The sequence below is a fragment of the Globicephala melas genome, chromosome 11, assembly GCF_963455315.2.
Source record: "Globicephala melas chromosome 11, mGloMel1.2, whole genome shotgun sequence".
Taxonomy (NCBI): domain Eukaryota; kingdom Metazoa; phylum Chordata; class Mammalia; order Artiodactyla; family Delphinidae; genus Globicephala; species Globicephala melas.
Window position 1 is genome coordinate 84,400,849 of NC_083324.2, and position 15,096 is coordinate 84,415,944.

Below are 15,096 nucleotides of genomic sequence, written 5' to 3' on the forward strand. Positions count from 1 at the left end.
CCAGCAGAAGAGTCCTTAGCCCACTTGGGATAGCTGAGAAGATGAGTAAAGTTTTCACTCTAAGCGTCAAGACTCCTTAAACGTCAACATTAAAGGCAGCCCTGAAAGGAATAATGCTTTCCTTCCTCCTGCTTCCCTCAAACTGTTTTCCCCCATGGCATAATTTTTGACCTTGTAAAATTCGGCAAAAGCACTGAGCAAGGCTATAGCTTGTTCTGGAGTAGAAGTAAAGAAGAGATGTGAAAGCTAGTCACGGTCTGTTTGACAGGGCAGGGCTAGGATGGGGGGCTGTTCCTGTTCATAACTTGTTTCTTAGGCATCTTCTGGGGCTCACTTTTCACACTGACTTGAAAATCCACAAAGAAGCCTTTTTTGACTAATTTATGTTAAAAAAAAATTAAGACACAAATATGTTGAATAAAGGTAAAGAAGAAAAACATGAGAACAGTGTTGCTTCCTTATGTATTTGGACCTTCCTGAATGTCATGCTTCTCTTGAAATACCAAAGCCTAGTTTCTACCTCATTCCTACAGCCCAGGTATAGGAGACACAGGTTCTCTATAAGCTTACCTTAGGAATCAGAGGCCTGCTTTTGTGTTATAATTGCTTATAGAGCATGAGAGGAGATGAGCAGTATTTGCCCCTGTTGGCCTCATGAACAGAGAAAGGGAACTGGCTCCCACCGAGCCTAATCACGCAGGTTTAAAGGGTTTGGCTCAGGCGGTGCCAAGGTGAAGGAGGGACAGGCCAGTTAAATGCTGGTCATTTTCCATTGTCTTCAGGGGAATGGTCCCAGTGCCAGTCTCTGCAAAGGCTGGAAGACCCTGAGACAGATCTGCCCTGAAATCCAGCCAAAAAGAAAGCAAGATATGGTATTTATCCCTTTCTGAATCTGTTTTATATCTGTGTTTCAGCCATCCCGGCGCAGGTCTCCTACGCCTGGCTAATAATGCCCCCATTTGTATATCACCTGTATCTGTCCCTGTTTCTCCAGCTCCCATCCAGATAGCCTCAGGGCATTCCGAAAGCACCAGATCCTGCTAAGACGTAAATAATTAATATCTCTTCACAGATTTCCATTTTAATTGATTTTCTTTACTGGAAAAATGCCCAAGGAGTGGTAAACAAAATGGGGAAGTTAAAGGACATCACATGGGGTGGCTCTGGGGACGCTGCTGAACAAAGGACCCTTCTCAGTAATACCAATACTTCTGTACCTTTTTCATCCCAGCAAGCAGATAATGAAAACCCACATATTCACTAAGAGGAAAAAAGAAAAGAAACAAGTTCTTATCTCTTCCTAAAGTGGAATTTTCCCTACAGGAAATGTCTGATTGTCTGATCTCATGGATGACATTTAAATAGGTGACACTTTGAGAATCCAAGGACAGCAACTATAATCAAGTCCAAACCCTACAAATTACAGAGAAGAAAACTGAGACCCTAGGAGGCAAGACCCAAAGTCAAGGGCAGTGAAAGAACTATAAATAAGCTCCGGATCACCAGACTCACAGATGCACGTTCTTCCCATCACACCATGCTTCCGTACAGGCTGGATTTCATTCTGTAAGAGGCAGAGGATCACCGCTGGAAAAACCAAGGTGTGAAATCCAGGTCAGCCATTGTGCAAGCTGCTCCATCTTGAAAGCCTGGCTTCCTTAAAAGAAGTTCAGAGACCAGCAGTACTACTAGCATCACCTGAGGGCTTGTTAGAGCTCTAGGATTCAGGCGCTCACCGCAAACCAACCTACTGGGAAACCTCATTTTAGCCAGACCCCCAGGAGATTGGCATGCACAACAAAGTTTGAAAAATATGACTTAAAATCAGTGATTCTCATTTCTGGATTCTCATTAGAATCACCTGGGAACTTTTTTTTTTAATACTGATTCCTGGGCTTCACCCCAGAGGTTCTCAGTGATGATGCTTGGGCATCAGCTGTAACTCATTTTACAGGGTTATCAGGTGAATTCAATTATATAACTAGTATGGAGGCATCCACGTGCACTAGCTACCAGCTCTTCCCACCCATAGGTTCTGTTAAAGATTACAAGGGCTAACGTTTACAAAGCACTTGGTATATACCCAGCATAAACTATGTGCTCAAAAAGTGTTATTTCTTTTTTCTTTTTCTCCTCCTCTTCCCCTTCTTTTCTTTCTCCTTCTTTATAGCATCATGTATAAGTTAGAGCAAGCATTCCACCTTGGAAATGTCAAAAATTTTGCTACTTGTTTACTCAGTCATTTTTTTGAATAAATAAAATTTAATGAGTTCATGGGATGTTCCTGGCGCTGTTCTATGCACTGGCCAAACAACCAAAAACCCTCATACACCATAAGCTCTATGAAAACAGAAACTTTGTTACTTTGTTTCTGTTTCCACTACACACCCAGCCCTGTGTTGCTCAGTCCAATGCCAGCTTTATTACAGGAAGCAGAACAAATAAATGTTGAAATACATATCCCAGAAAAGCAGTAAGTACTGCAGTCAACTATTTGGGGAGGGGGGGGACAAAATCTTTTTCTCTGAATATCTACAATAAAGGAAGGGTTAAATGATTTCTTCTTAGTTCAATTTTTTAAAATTTGAAAATCTATTCTGTTCCTCTTGAAATCAATGATAGATGACATTGTCAAATTATCATCTCCCCCCCACCCCCCCAAAAAATAGTATTCAGAGTATTTAAGTAAGAAATCATAACTGGAGTCTAAGCAGTCTCTGGTCAGACACACTACTGACTGAATCGTCCCCCATCTCTATCCTGTGGATGAGAAGAACAGAACAGTGAAGATACAGGAAGGACTGCTTCAGGGAGATTACCATCAAGGATTTATATTTTACTATCTCCACACTTTGTCTGATCAGAAGATTATTATTCATTGTTTCGAACTGCTCCATTTCTGGATCTGTTCGTAAATACACGTCACAGGAACACTTTCCAAAGCTCTGCCACAGGATTATCTCCATTTTTTGTGCTTTTCCATGTAAAAGCCCCCAGAGGAATTGTCAGCAACTCAAAATAATGATTATGTAAATGAAAAAAAAAAATCCTGCTTTTAAACCAAAGAAAGGCAAAGCTATTTAGAGCAAGAACCTCCGCCGCGCACCAGGCAGGGCTTAGCGGCCCTCCTTCCTCCCCGCTCCTCTCTCTTCTAAAATCCAGGGGACATTCTCTCCAGGGCACACCCACTGCACCCTGTAGTAGATTAAGGGCCAATTGCCAATCAGTACATTCACCCTTTATCATAAAATTCAAACTCTTCTCCATTTTCTGGCACTTGTGTCAGGCCACTGAACGTTTGTTTCATCTTTTGTGGCTGAATACACATTTTGGTTGGAAGACAAAAAAGCCCTCCAGATAGTACAATAAACACACACACACACACACACACACACACAGGCAGAAAAAAAATTTTCTATCTCCATTGAGCTTAACAATCAGCAGGGCCCAAATTACCTCCTATTAACATTTATTTTACAAAAGAGGCAGGGTATAATTTGGTGATAGATTCAGATTTGGAGAGGAGCTATAATCAGCCTCCTGAAGGGCTCTGCCTGAAGTACACGGTTGCTATTTTTTGTAATTATATTTCTCTGCCCTCCCCCCGTCCCCTCCCCAGTCTGGAGAGTCTTTCACTCCCATCTCTGGTGCTTGGATTTCTCCCTCCCCCACAATCCCCTTCTTTCTCTCCTCAGCAGCCCCCCTTCTCTTTCCCTTTCTCTCTTTAGGCCTTTTTGAATAATGCAGGCTCTTTCAATAGCCCAGGCAGGCTTGAAGATTAGGAAGCCCGTTTGTGGAGATGGGGGCTGGCTGAATGGGAGCAAGAGGCCCCACTCCCCTGGCAAACAAGGCCCTGGGAACCAGTCCAACTGTGGAGAGCATGTGCTGGGGGGGCTGAATAGGCAAGCAGCAGGCTGGCCCATATGTCAGCCTGTGCCACAAAGACGCCCCTGCATATCTAGCATGACAAACAGGATTACCGAAGACAATTAATCTGGCACGCTTTATCAAAATCAAGCACTGACCCCCGACCTCTCCCCTCGGTCTGCGGCAGATGCCACGCTCCAATTCAATAGACCTTGAGTGTTCCCTTTTTCACTTCTGAAAAGAATCCAAGGCCTGAATAAGCCTGGCATGGACTAATTGCAACCACTGTGTGATGGTGACGGTCCTAATCAAAGAGGACGAGTCTACCTTTTCTCCCACTTTTAATGGACACGCTGGCCAGAGCTCCCTGTCTTAGGCAGAAAGCAAAAGAAACGTATCAATTTTACTTTTCTTCTTTTCCTCTGCTGCCTGCAGCTCAATGGGGCTGGGAGAAAGGGACAGAGAAGCAGGTAGCTGCTCTTCTGTTGCTTATTGCCTGATGTTTGGGAGTTCATTCTAGTGGGAGAAGGCCCGCCAGTGGCTGAAGATCAGAATGGTCTTCATGAATTTGTTCATCCTTCCCTGGTACTTTATGGGAGAGATACTAATACAGCAAAAGAGTCACGGGGCTTCCAGAATCACAAAATCTCAAATCTTGACTCCATCTAGTCCATTCTGTTATTTAATCCAATTTATCTAAATTTCCACATCTGCACTCTTTTTTGACCCTGGTAAGAGAAACCCCGAATTTGTTTCTGTTAAGGATATTCACAAAATTGCTTAGATCAATTTATAAATGAGAGCCCTTTGTAGGAAGAAAATATTTGTTATTCTACTTGAAGCTTTTAAGGTTTGAGAGACCAATGAAAGAAAGGAAGCCTTTGGCCATATCTTCTCCTACTGGTAAGGGGCTGTGGGAGAATATGGAGGTCAATTAAGCATAGATGACATTTAAACATTTCTCTGTTCCCCACAATTCTTTACCCAGAAATCGGCGCAAATCCTCTAAGTATGCAGAAGCAGGAAACAGGTTAACTCAAATGAGTTGGTTTGACCTTGGTGACCTGTTGGTTACACACCTGAATACTTTCTCAGTTTTGATTCCACACGTTTTTCTCTAGTAATAAATGAGAAACTACTGCATGATGTAATGCAGCTTTTCTTAAAGCCGCATGCTCAGACTACTTGTGTCATGATCACCTAGAAAATCCATTAAAAACACAGATTGTTTGACTTCATGGTGAGACAGGAGGGAAGGGGGCAGGTCACAACCTTTAAAAGAATGACACAGGGCTTCCCTGGTGGCGCAGTGGTTGAGAGTCCGCCTGCCGATGCAAGGGAAGCGGGTTCGTGCCCCGGTCCGGGAAGATCCCACCACATGCCGCGGAGCGGCTGGGCCCGTGAGCCATGGCCGCTGAGCCTGCGCTCCGCAGCGGGAGAGGCCACAACAGTGAGAGGCCCGCGTACCGAAAAAAAAAAAAAAAAAGAATGACACAGCCATTAAGCATACAACAAAAATGGGTTAGAACCAGTTAGGCCCAAGATGTCAGAAAATTTGACTTCCAGTAGACCTTGAGCCTTATTATACACTCATTGTAATACCTTAGCTAAATGACACACCCACCAAAGCCATGAAAGTTCCAAGGCGGACTATAAAAGGCCAAAAAGTGTGCGTTGGCTTAATTCCTGGAAATCCCCACCCCTTCCCCTACATAGTTCATATGAAATTACCCGGCCCACAAAAGCTAACCACCCCCCGCAGCCGGGGGTGGCGTGGCGCTGAACCGCCTCCGTCCTACGGGGTGTGTATCCCTCTAAATAAACTCGCTTTCACCGTTGGGTGCTCTTGAATTCTTTCCTGAGTGAAGCCAAGGACTCTCACTTGGTAACCCGTCCCAGGGACTCACCCAGCACCTGGGGTGTGACGGTTCTCTCGCTCCTTCTAATGCAACACTGGGGCCTAGTGCCTCTGGGACTCTCGGCTCGAGCCCATGTCTGCCTTGTCACCATATTCCCTAGATGACTTTTGTGCACACAAACGAAGTAAAAATCAGAATAGAGGCTGGGACCCACCTTCCTCTGAGGAATCAGCCGACATCCAGCTCAGCAAAACTGCGTAAGGACGTTTCCCCGAAAGTATCCACTTAAATGGCAGGAGCTCGAGCTTTCGTTTCTTCTCGTAGTGACTCAGCACATTGTAGCCAATCAGCCACGGCCATAATCCGCTGACCCTAACCAATGAGAATTAAGCTCTTTGAATGTCCCCTTTTAGGCTTGTAAACTTTACTGTTACCTTTCTGAAATGAGCTCCTTACCGCTCTGTTTTGAAGGCGTCTGTTTGCAAGCACGTTGATTCTTACTCTATAAAATATTCATATCAGATAATATCTCTGAATTTTCAGTTGGCACTAATCTGAGAATTGATGTCGGAGAAAAAGATAAGAAGGTCAGCTAGTCTCTTGGTTCTAGGTATATTTGAAGCTAAACTAGCTCTGTCATCATGGTTGAGTCATTCTCTGTACTTCAGTTTCTTCATCCATAATGAGGGTATTGGATCAAGATTTCCCCTGCCCAATCTAGCTTTGAAACACGTTGTTTCTCTTAATCTGATTTTCTATGAGTTCCTTCCTTCCTGCCTTTGGATCTGCCTGTCTTCCTAGCTCCCTTTCAGTCAGATAATTTAGATGCTGTGCAAGATCGCTAAGAAGGTACTAGAGCTACAGGCTGTATGATTTCGGGCACAGTTGCTGTGTGATTTTCTTTCTGGGCTAGTCAGTAAAATTGAGTGGAAATGATTAAAGCTTAACTATCAAGAGAAGACAGATTGTTGTTAAACAATATTTCAATAAAATCAGAGCACCAGGAAGTAGTGCTTGTATTAACTCAACTTGAAGAAACTGAAGATGATGAACATTTTTCTAAAAGGTATGGGAGTCCAGATATAAAAGTGGGCAGGGAAATTGTATTCGCCTGAATTGTTGTCACCTCAGGTCCATCTGAGTTTTCCTAAGTCCTTGTCCAGTATAGGTGCCTGACTCTTGGGCATTAAACCTTGAAAAGTACCGGGGCTCTACCCTCAAGGAATTTCTCTGCTGATGTCATTTCAACCGAGGCTGGTGGGAGATTACTACTATCTGTATGCATGTTCACTGTAAGATTACATAGCACCCTTGCACTGACGTTCATTTTTCTTGAGCACAGAATTCTCCCTTCAAAAATATGAAAATCTGTTTTACTGCATTTATATTGGAAAATATTTGCAAGTAAGTTATTAATTAGTTTAGGGACTTGCAAGGTCAACGATCAGTAAGATTGTCTCCAACTAATGTTAAGCATCTAGTATATATAAGACCCCTAACATATAGAAAAGCATTTCTAGAAAAATGATGCATAAGTGAGGTAAAAGAAGTAAGAACATAAAAAAAATATTTATTTTAGAAGGAAAAAGTGATTTTTTTTCTATAAGTCTTCAGAAAGAAATAATATATATGTTTGTTTTTTGTCTTGTGACAAGAGGCATAAAACTAGAAAGAAAGATAGATACATCAATAGATAGATAATTTCAGACTGAAGAGAAGATTTGAGTGTAACCATTAAGCACGGGGTTCTTAGTCAATAAAAATTTGGTCAGTAAGCACTTAACTAGACAGTTCTGGCCTGTAGAAAATAGTTCTAAAACTATTTTCCATTCCTGACTTTCCAGCTTTACTAAACAATTCTGGTATTTGGATGATATAAAGAGACCCAAATCACCCAGACCTAAGTGTATACACATGGATGGAGGTGGTCATGTGCTAGTTATTAAAATGATCCTGGGCAAAGCTAATTTTGCTGGACTGAGTGACTGAGATAAAACGAAGTCCCGCCCTCACTTTGTCGAGAGAAGTTAGGGATGGGATTTCAGGCTGGCAGAGCTCCAGATGGAAGGAATCACTGTATGGTGTCCGTGATTGCTACAGGGTTCTTGTCCTGGGGTAAACAATAGCTTAATGCCGATAAAGCAAGAGGAGATTGTCCTTGATAAGCCAGCTGCTCCAGGCTCAGCTTACTGGGGTCAGGCGCACAGTATCTCTTTCATACAACCTCTCAGTTTGGAGACAAATTCAGATGCTGGCGCTATTCCCTCGTTTACAAATCTAGGATCCTGTCCATGCCGTGTTTCATTTCTCATGAGTGTTTCAGCAGAAAATGCACCTGAGTATAAACCTAAAGCCCTTGCAACATCTGGAAAACCTTGGAGTAACCCACTACCACTTGAGAGATGGAAAATATCCCTACCCGCACCCCCTTTATCTTCCCTCTTTAGAATCTTTAAAGGGCAAGCCCCACACCCCTACCCCATGAATGTGGAGATAAACTGCTGCTTAGATAATTCACTGTCAAAAATACTGAGCACACTTTAGTGGGATGGCAGTCGTAATGGTCTTTTCAAGTGCTGCAGCACGAAAGCTGAGCCTATCAAGACTTTTTGGCAGGCTTTTCGTTTAACTTGTCATGTTATATATTGCAGAAGTGCAATTCGGGATCAGTATAAATCAGCTTAGAGGACTCAGGGAAGCTGTGGGAAAGAGTTGCATCAGCAACACTTGGGCTAAACAGGAGGTGGCAGCATTTTAACATCATCAGGCACATGCACGTCCAGCACACACACACTTGCCATGATCCTTGGGTTCTTCTCTACATTCCTGATGGGTAGTTTACAGCTGCATGCTTATTGCATCAAGGAAGCAGAACAAAGTGAGGTTTCTTTGGAGTGATTGCACTGGACACTTAGAGGCTCAGTTGGCAAAACTTACAGCAAATAGGAAACCGTGGCACTGGGCTGAAAACATGTATAGTAGTGTCAGAAAGTTGCCTATTTTTCATTCTTAGTGAAAACCCCAGTGTTAGAGGTAAATAATATATCAAATTAAGCCTAGAAAGGGATAGACAGTTTCCATTTTCTCTGTTTCCAAGAGAACTTTATGGAACTAACTTATAACAATGGGAAAACCCTGAGAATAAGAAAATTGTGGTCCAGTATGGATTCCACTGTGAACCCTTAGGTTATAAGGAAAGCCAAAGAGCTTATGTTTAATGTCTGACTCCCTAGGTTAACTCCTAGCTCCACTACTAGCTAGCTTATGACCTAGGGCAAATCTCCAAGCCTCAGTTTCTTCATTTTTAAACTGGGGTAATAAATGCACCTCTGTGATAGGTTGTGATGATTTGTGAGATCATATATGTAATCCCAGTGCGTGGTTCATACCAGGTGTTCAATAAATGTTATCTTTATGATTATTACTATTACTATTTTTACATTATTATTCTCAAAAATGTTGCATACATTATCTAATTTTATTTTTACAGTGATTCAACTCCTTCTTTTAGGTAACCTTACAGCACAGTAAAGAGAGAGCCAGAAAAGAAATTAATTGCATTTTAATCTCAATCATAATTTGCTACAAATAAAGACAATGTCGGTTTGTTATGGGCACACAGAGCTCTTCTGCCTTATGGGTAGTAAAAGAAATGCTGGAATACAGGACTCCTGTGAAACCCAAAGGATGACAAAAATCAACTCAAAGGATGAGCCCTTCACAAGAGAAACCCTGCTTAATTTTATACAAAGCCAGGCAGTTGACTATATTTTCTAGTCAACCGTATCCCCCATCCATTAGCTCCTTATCTGAGAGAATGCTTCTCCTGAAATTAATCTGACCTAAATTTGTCATACATGTTCTCTAGTGAATGTAATTATCAATACACTATTTAAAAGAATGACCTTCCAGGGAGAACAAACCAACATTGGCCAAAAAGGCTCAAGAAACACTGCCTGCTAAGAAGTGGGGTGTTTTACTTATGACTTTTGTTTTTGGTAAAGTGTCTGAAGTCTCATAATTGTCTCATAGTAACAACTGCCACCATTTAGGATATTTTTTTTTGCATAGTACATGTAAGATTACACCACACATGAGAAACCAAGCTTCATGTATGACCTCAGCTATCATGAAGATCATCGTGACTATTTCATCTCATTCCCCAGAGGTCTTTTAATTGCCACATCTAAAGCAATGCTATAGCTGTATGTTACAGATTTGAATCTGTTCTTTTGTTCTAATGGCAATATCTGCTAGAGTTCCACTAATTCAGATGTGAAAAAAAAAAATATGTCCTTCTAAGGTTGTCGAAATAGAAGGTAATAACAGAATGGGTTTGTGAGAAAAACTCTTTCTCAACAACGCAGCTATTTATGATAAACATCTGAGCTGCCTCTCTTCCTCTCTTTGTAGCAGACCCTTGGCATTTAAGAAATACCTGCCCCAAGAGTTTTGCACATCCGAAAATTTAGAAATATATTTATGGCATGATTCCGCAAGTACTATCATGAATCAGTGATGACTAACGTGACAGAGACACTCACTGTTTACTGAATATCCATATGCTTCCTCCACATTTTTCCTCCACCTTGAAGTTAGGATGATGTGAATACATTATCTGGCCGACGGGCCGTAATTGGAACTCATGTGTGTCTCTAATGGGCGGGATAATTTAAGAACTACATTGAAATTCTCCTTTCTCTTTCACTGTCGTAGAGAAAAAGATCACAGAACCTGCAGGAGGGAAATAGCCTGGATCCCTGAGTCACTGAAAATAGCTTCCCTACGGAGCTACTAACTAACCCCACATAAGCGTTGTGTGCATGATCAATAAACTTTTGTGTTTGTTCCTACTTCAAAGCTAGCGTATCCTGACGTATAACTAGCATATAATCCTAGCGTATAACTACGAAGAAAATAGAAAATAGAAAAATAAAAAGCCTAATCTCAACAACATTTCATAGTAAACAGCACAAGTTCATAATCTTGTTTCTGAGATCACACCTCTACATCTACTGATGTCATTTCAGCAAAACTCTTGGGATGCCCAGGGCTCTATCAGATCTGACTGATGCATGGAGAAAACCTGGACAGTAAATCTCAACTCTATGCATGTTTTTCAAGCTAGATAATTTAAACTGACTTTCTATTACACTTCTCTCAACGTCATTAAGAATCACCAGTATAGGTTAACTGGAGGAATATTACTTTAAATTGAGAATAGAGATAACCCTGAGAAGTGGGTCATTGATGGTCAACAAAGTTTATTCACTCCTAAATGAACTTTTTCCATCAGCCTTGTAATGCACACATATTCAAAAGATGTGGTCTGAATCTTTGTGACATTACCTTTACACCCTACCCAATGCCTGTTTTTGCTTGGCTTGAAAATATCTCAACTTTCTTATAATTCTAACTCAGGTATAATCTAATGTTATGTATCAGATGCATGGGATTATCTGTTCTCTAATTTCTTCCATCCTATCAGTCAGGGTCCAATCAGGAAACAGAAACCGCGCTTGTTGTCAATATAAGAATTGTTAACTGGGTGTAAAGTTGTTTAATAGAGAATTCAAAAGGTAAGAAAAGAATACTAGGTATAACAGAGGTAGTATTTCAGGAAGTAGCCTCCATCCCTAGGGCTAGGGAACAGAAGGAAGAGGCTGGAATTATTCCAACATAGAAGCTACGAGAAGACCAATGGAGTGGAATCACTTCCTCGGAGGAGGGGGAGGCACTGCTGATTTGAGCCAGTGTCCCTGAGCTTAGAGGAAGGGCCAGAGGACTGGGACCCAGACTTTCTCCCCTCTGAGGAGGGGGCACTGGCTGGCTCATGCTGCTCGGAGGTGAGGGTGGGGGCTATGAGGCTGCTTCTACAAGAGTCGTAAAAACTCTTGCGGATTCAGTTGCTATTACCGTCAGGAACTGCTGCTGCTGGAGTGAAGCAGCCTTGCTGGGGTGAAGCAGCCTTGCTGGGCTGACGCAGGGACAAGAAACAGGTGAAAACAAAGCAGAGCACCAGCAGGAAACAAACATGATGGGCAAGTGCCTTCTCCCAACTTGTTATGTGGACACCTCCTGTTGCCTCCTCCTGACAAAGCCTATAGGGAGCTAGATAGCCAAGCAGAAATGATTTTAGAATCCCATTTCCATTATAAAAAGATAGAAAGGTAGGACTTCCCTGGTGGCGCAGTGGTTGAGAGTCCGCCTGCCGATGCAGGGGACACGGGTTCATGCCCCGGTCTGGGAAGATCCCACATGCCGCGGAGCGACTGGGCCCGTGAGCCATGGCCGCTGAGCCTGCGCGTCCGGAGCCTGTGCTCCGCAAAGGGAGAGGCCACAGCAGTGAGATGCCCGCGCACCGCAAAAAAAAAAAAAAAAAAGATAGGTAGATTTGGTGCTGTGAAACAATAACTAGAATTTGACAGATATTTTCCTGTAGAATTTATTTCCTAATTTACTTTGGAAATAATTGTCTCTCAGCAATTAAAAAAAAAATTGATTCTGACAATTATTTTTCCTTCCTCACATATAGACTAGCCGTATTAAAAAATTTCTAAATTCTATGCTTTGATTCAATTTTCTTTTTACAATAGAAATAGTACCAGTATTAGAAATAATAAATCCTAGCCTAAGAATAAGAAAACCTGGGCCCTAATCGTCTACTCATTATGTGATCACTGGAAAATTATGTAATGTGTCTGAGAGTTAATTACCTCATGAGGATATTATTAAATTATAAAAATATAACGTGACATAATTATTTATCTCCTGTACTGTGACAGTCATGAGAATATACCTAGTAGACCACAACGACAGTTGTAGACACACAACGGCAGATGCTCTGCTCTGAAATCCATCACAGCATTTGCACTGAGGCCATACTGCCCATGGGTTGCTCCAGACTGAAGGTTGTGCCTAAGTTATAACACTAAGGTTGGCCTGTTTCTGGGAGATAAGGGACTTCTATGACAGCCTGCTTGATCTCAAGGACTCTCCAGCAACCTGATTGAATTTTCCTTAGACTAGATGGTAATCTAGGATGCTTCCACTCAACCTCCCTTTTCTCTCTCCTTCACTGGTGATTAAACTTGCATGGTGGCCTGATGTCTCTTCCAAGATTACTAGCTTCCTCTCCATTTTCTCTCATAGGCTTTTCCCCTAATGCAACCCTTGAATGTCTAATCCCATCTTGACATTTGCTTTGCAACCTTGTTTGTGTTTCTTAACTTGTGATCCATAAACTGTGTGGACCAGAAGCACCTGGAGTACATGGTTGAAATGCATTTCTCCAGATCTCACATGAGAGTCCCTCAGTCAGAATTTTCTGAGGTTGGGGAAAGCTTTCTGTATTTTTAAGTAGTTCCCAAGGTTTTCATTATTAATGTTAAATTTTTAACTATACTGCCATACCAACATCTCTTTCAACACTGTAATGATTACACATCCTTCTTTTCTTGCTTGTATGATTTCTGACAAGAATTCCACTGTAATTCCTATCCTTGTTCCTGTAGAGATAGGGTATTTTCTTTTCCTCTCCCTTACTTTTTTTTTTTTTGTCTTTGGTTTTCTGCAGTTTTTTTTTTGTGTGTGTGTGGTACGCGGGCCTCTCACTGTTGTGGCCTCTCCTGTTGCGGAGCACAGGCTCCGGATGTGCAGGCTCAGCGACCATGGCTCACGGGCCCAGCCACTCCGTGGCATGTGGGATCTTCCCGGACCGGGGCACGAACCCGTGTCCGCTGCATCGGCAGGCGGACTCTCAGCCACTGCGCCACCAGGGAAGCCCTGCAATTTGAATATGATTTGCTTAGACATGAGGGATTTCATCACTGCTCTTCGGGATTTATCCTGCTTATTGTTTCCTAAGCTTCCTGAATATGTGTTTTGATGATAGTCAATAATTTTGGAAAGTCCTTGGCCATTTCTTCTGCTTTACCCTTTCTTTCTTCTCCTTCTGTTGTTGCCATTATGTCTATGTTACACCTTTTGAAATTGTCCCACAGTTCTTAGACATTCTGTTTTTTGCTTTTTAAATTTTTTTTTTCTCTGAATTTCTGACTAGGAAGTTTCTATTGACCTGTCATCAAGTACAGTGATTCTTTCTTTAGCTATGTCTAGACAACTGATGAACACATCAAAGACACTCTTCATTTCAATCACAGTGTTTTTGACTTCTAGCATTTCCTTTTCAATCTTTCTTAGAACTTTCATCTCTCTGCTTCCAATACCTATCTTTTCTTTCATATTGACTACTTTTTCCATTAAACCTTTAACCTGTTTATCATACCTGTTTCAAAATCCTGGCCTGATAATTCCAAAATCTCTGTCATACCTAAGTATGTTGACCGCTGTATCTCTTTATATTGTGTTTCTTTCTTGCCATTTGGAATGTCATAATTTCATGTCAAAAGCTAGACATGTTATATCAAGTAATAGGAACTGAAACAAATAGGCCTTTAGTTTGAGGATTTTTGTTAATCTGGCAATGAACTGTGCTGTGTTTAATGTTTGCTGTAGATGCCAGAGGCTTTAAATTCCTTTAGTGTCCTTGTTTTTTTTGTCTTCCCTCTTTATTTCAGGCTTCCATAAGTGCTGCTTCTCAGAGAGAGCCAGTGTTTTACAGTTCTTTCAGTGGAATCCACTTTATTAAGCTGGGATTGTGTTAGTGTGGCGGGAAAGTGAGGAGAAGGTATATTCTATAATCTTGGATTAAATCTGTGAATTTTCACGGGCCTGTGTCTCAGGGCCATGTCCTCAAGGCCATGTCACAAACATTTATATCCCTCTGCCTCCTACTCACTATCCTGGCTGCAACATTGTCAGTTGATTTTCTGAACAGTTGATTCTGGTTTTTGTTTTCCCCTTAGTTGAGACAAGAAGGCTGGAAGGAGGCTGATGTGGAAGAAATTTTCTTCCTCCGGCTGAGATAAAGCTGTGGCAAAATCCTTTCTCCTGAAGAATGGGCTTTTGTTACAGAGAAGGCTCCAGGTGTACTTTACAATGTTGACTCATCCCCTTCCCCTGCCAGAGCTACAGGGGATGTTCCCTGTATCTTCCTAGAAATAAAGCCCATGCAAATGTGGACCACCCCCGAAGACTGCAGCCCTCCAGGAGTTCAAGTTCTAACTCAACATTCAGCAGTTCATCCAAATTACCATGTAAGTGTTCCTACCAGTTTATGGCTCCAACAGCTTCTGCTCCAGGTAAGAAAATCTCAGCTGTACCTCTGGATGCACTTCCCTCTCTTCCTAGATATTAAGATAGTGGTTCTCAAATGGGTTTAAGAAAAATCATTGATTTTCACTTTGTTTAGCTTTTTCTTGTTGTGAGGTTGAGAATGATGATTTCTAGGATCTTAACATGCTGGAGG

The 15,096-nt window shown here is 41.9% G+C and overlaps 1 long non-coding RNA gene across 2 annotated transcripts in view; it reads left to right on the top strand.

Moving 5' to 3' along the window:
- The window catches only part of LOC132598076 (uncharacterized), a 208,405-nt gene extending 206,209 nt beyond the window's left edge, over positions 1-2,196 (top strand). For both annotated transcript variants that reach the window (XR_009565730.1, XR_009565729.1), the window contains one exon: positions 1,232-2,196. This is a non-coding gene — a long non-coding RNA (uncharacterized lncRNA). The remainder of the gene's footprint in view (positions 1-1,231) is intronic.
- Positions 2,197-15,096: the final 12,900 nt, after the last annotated feature.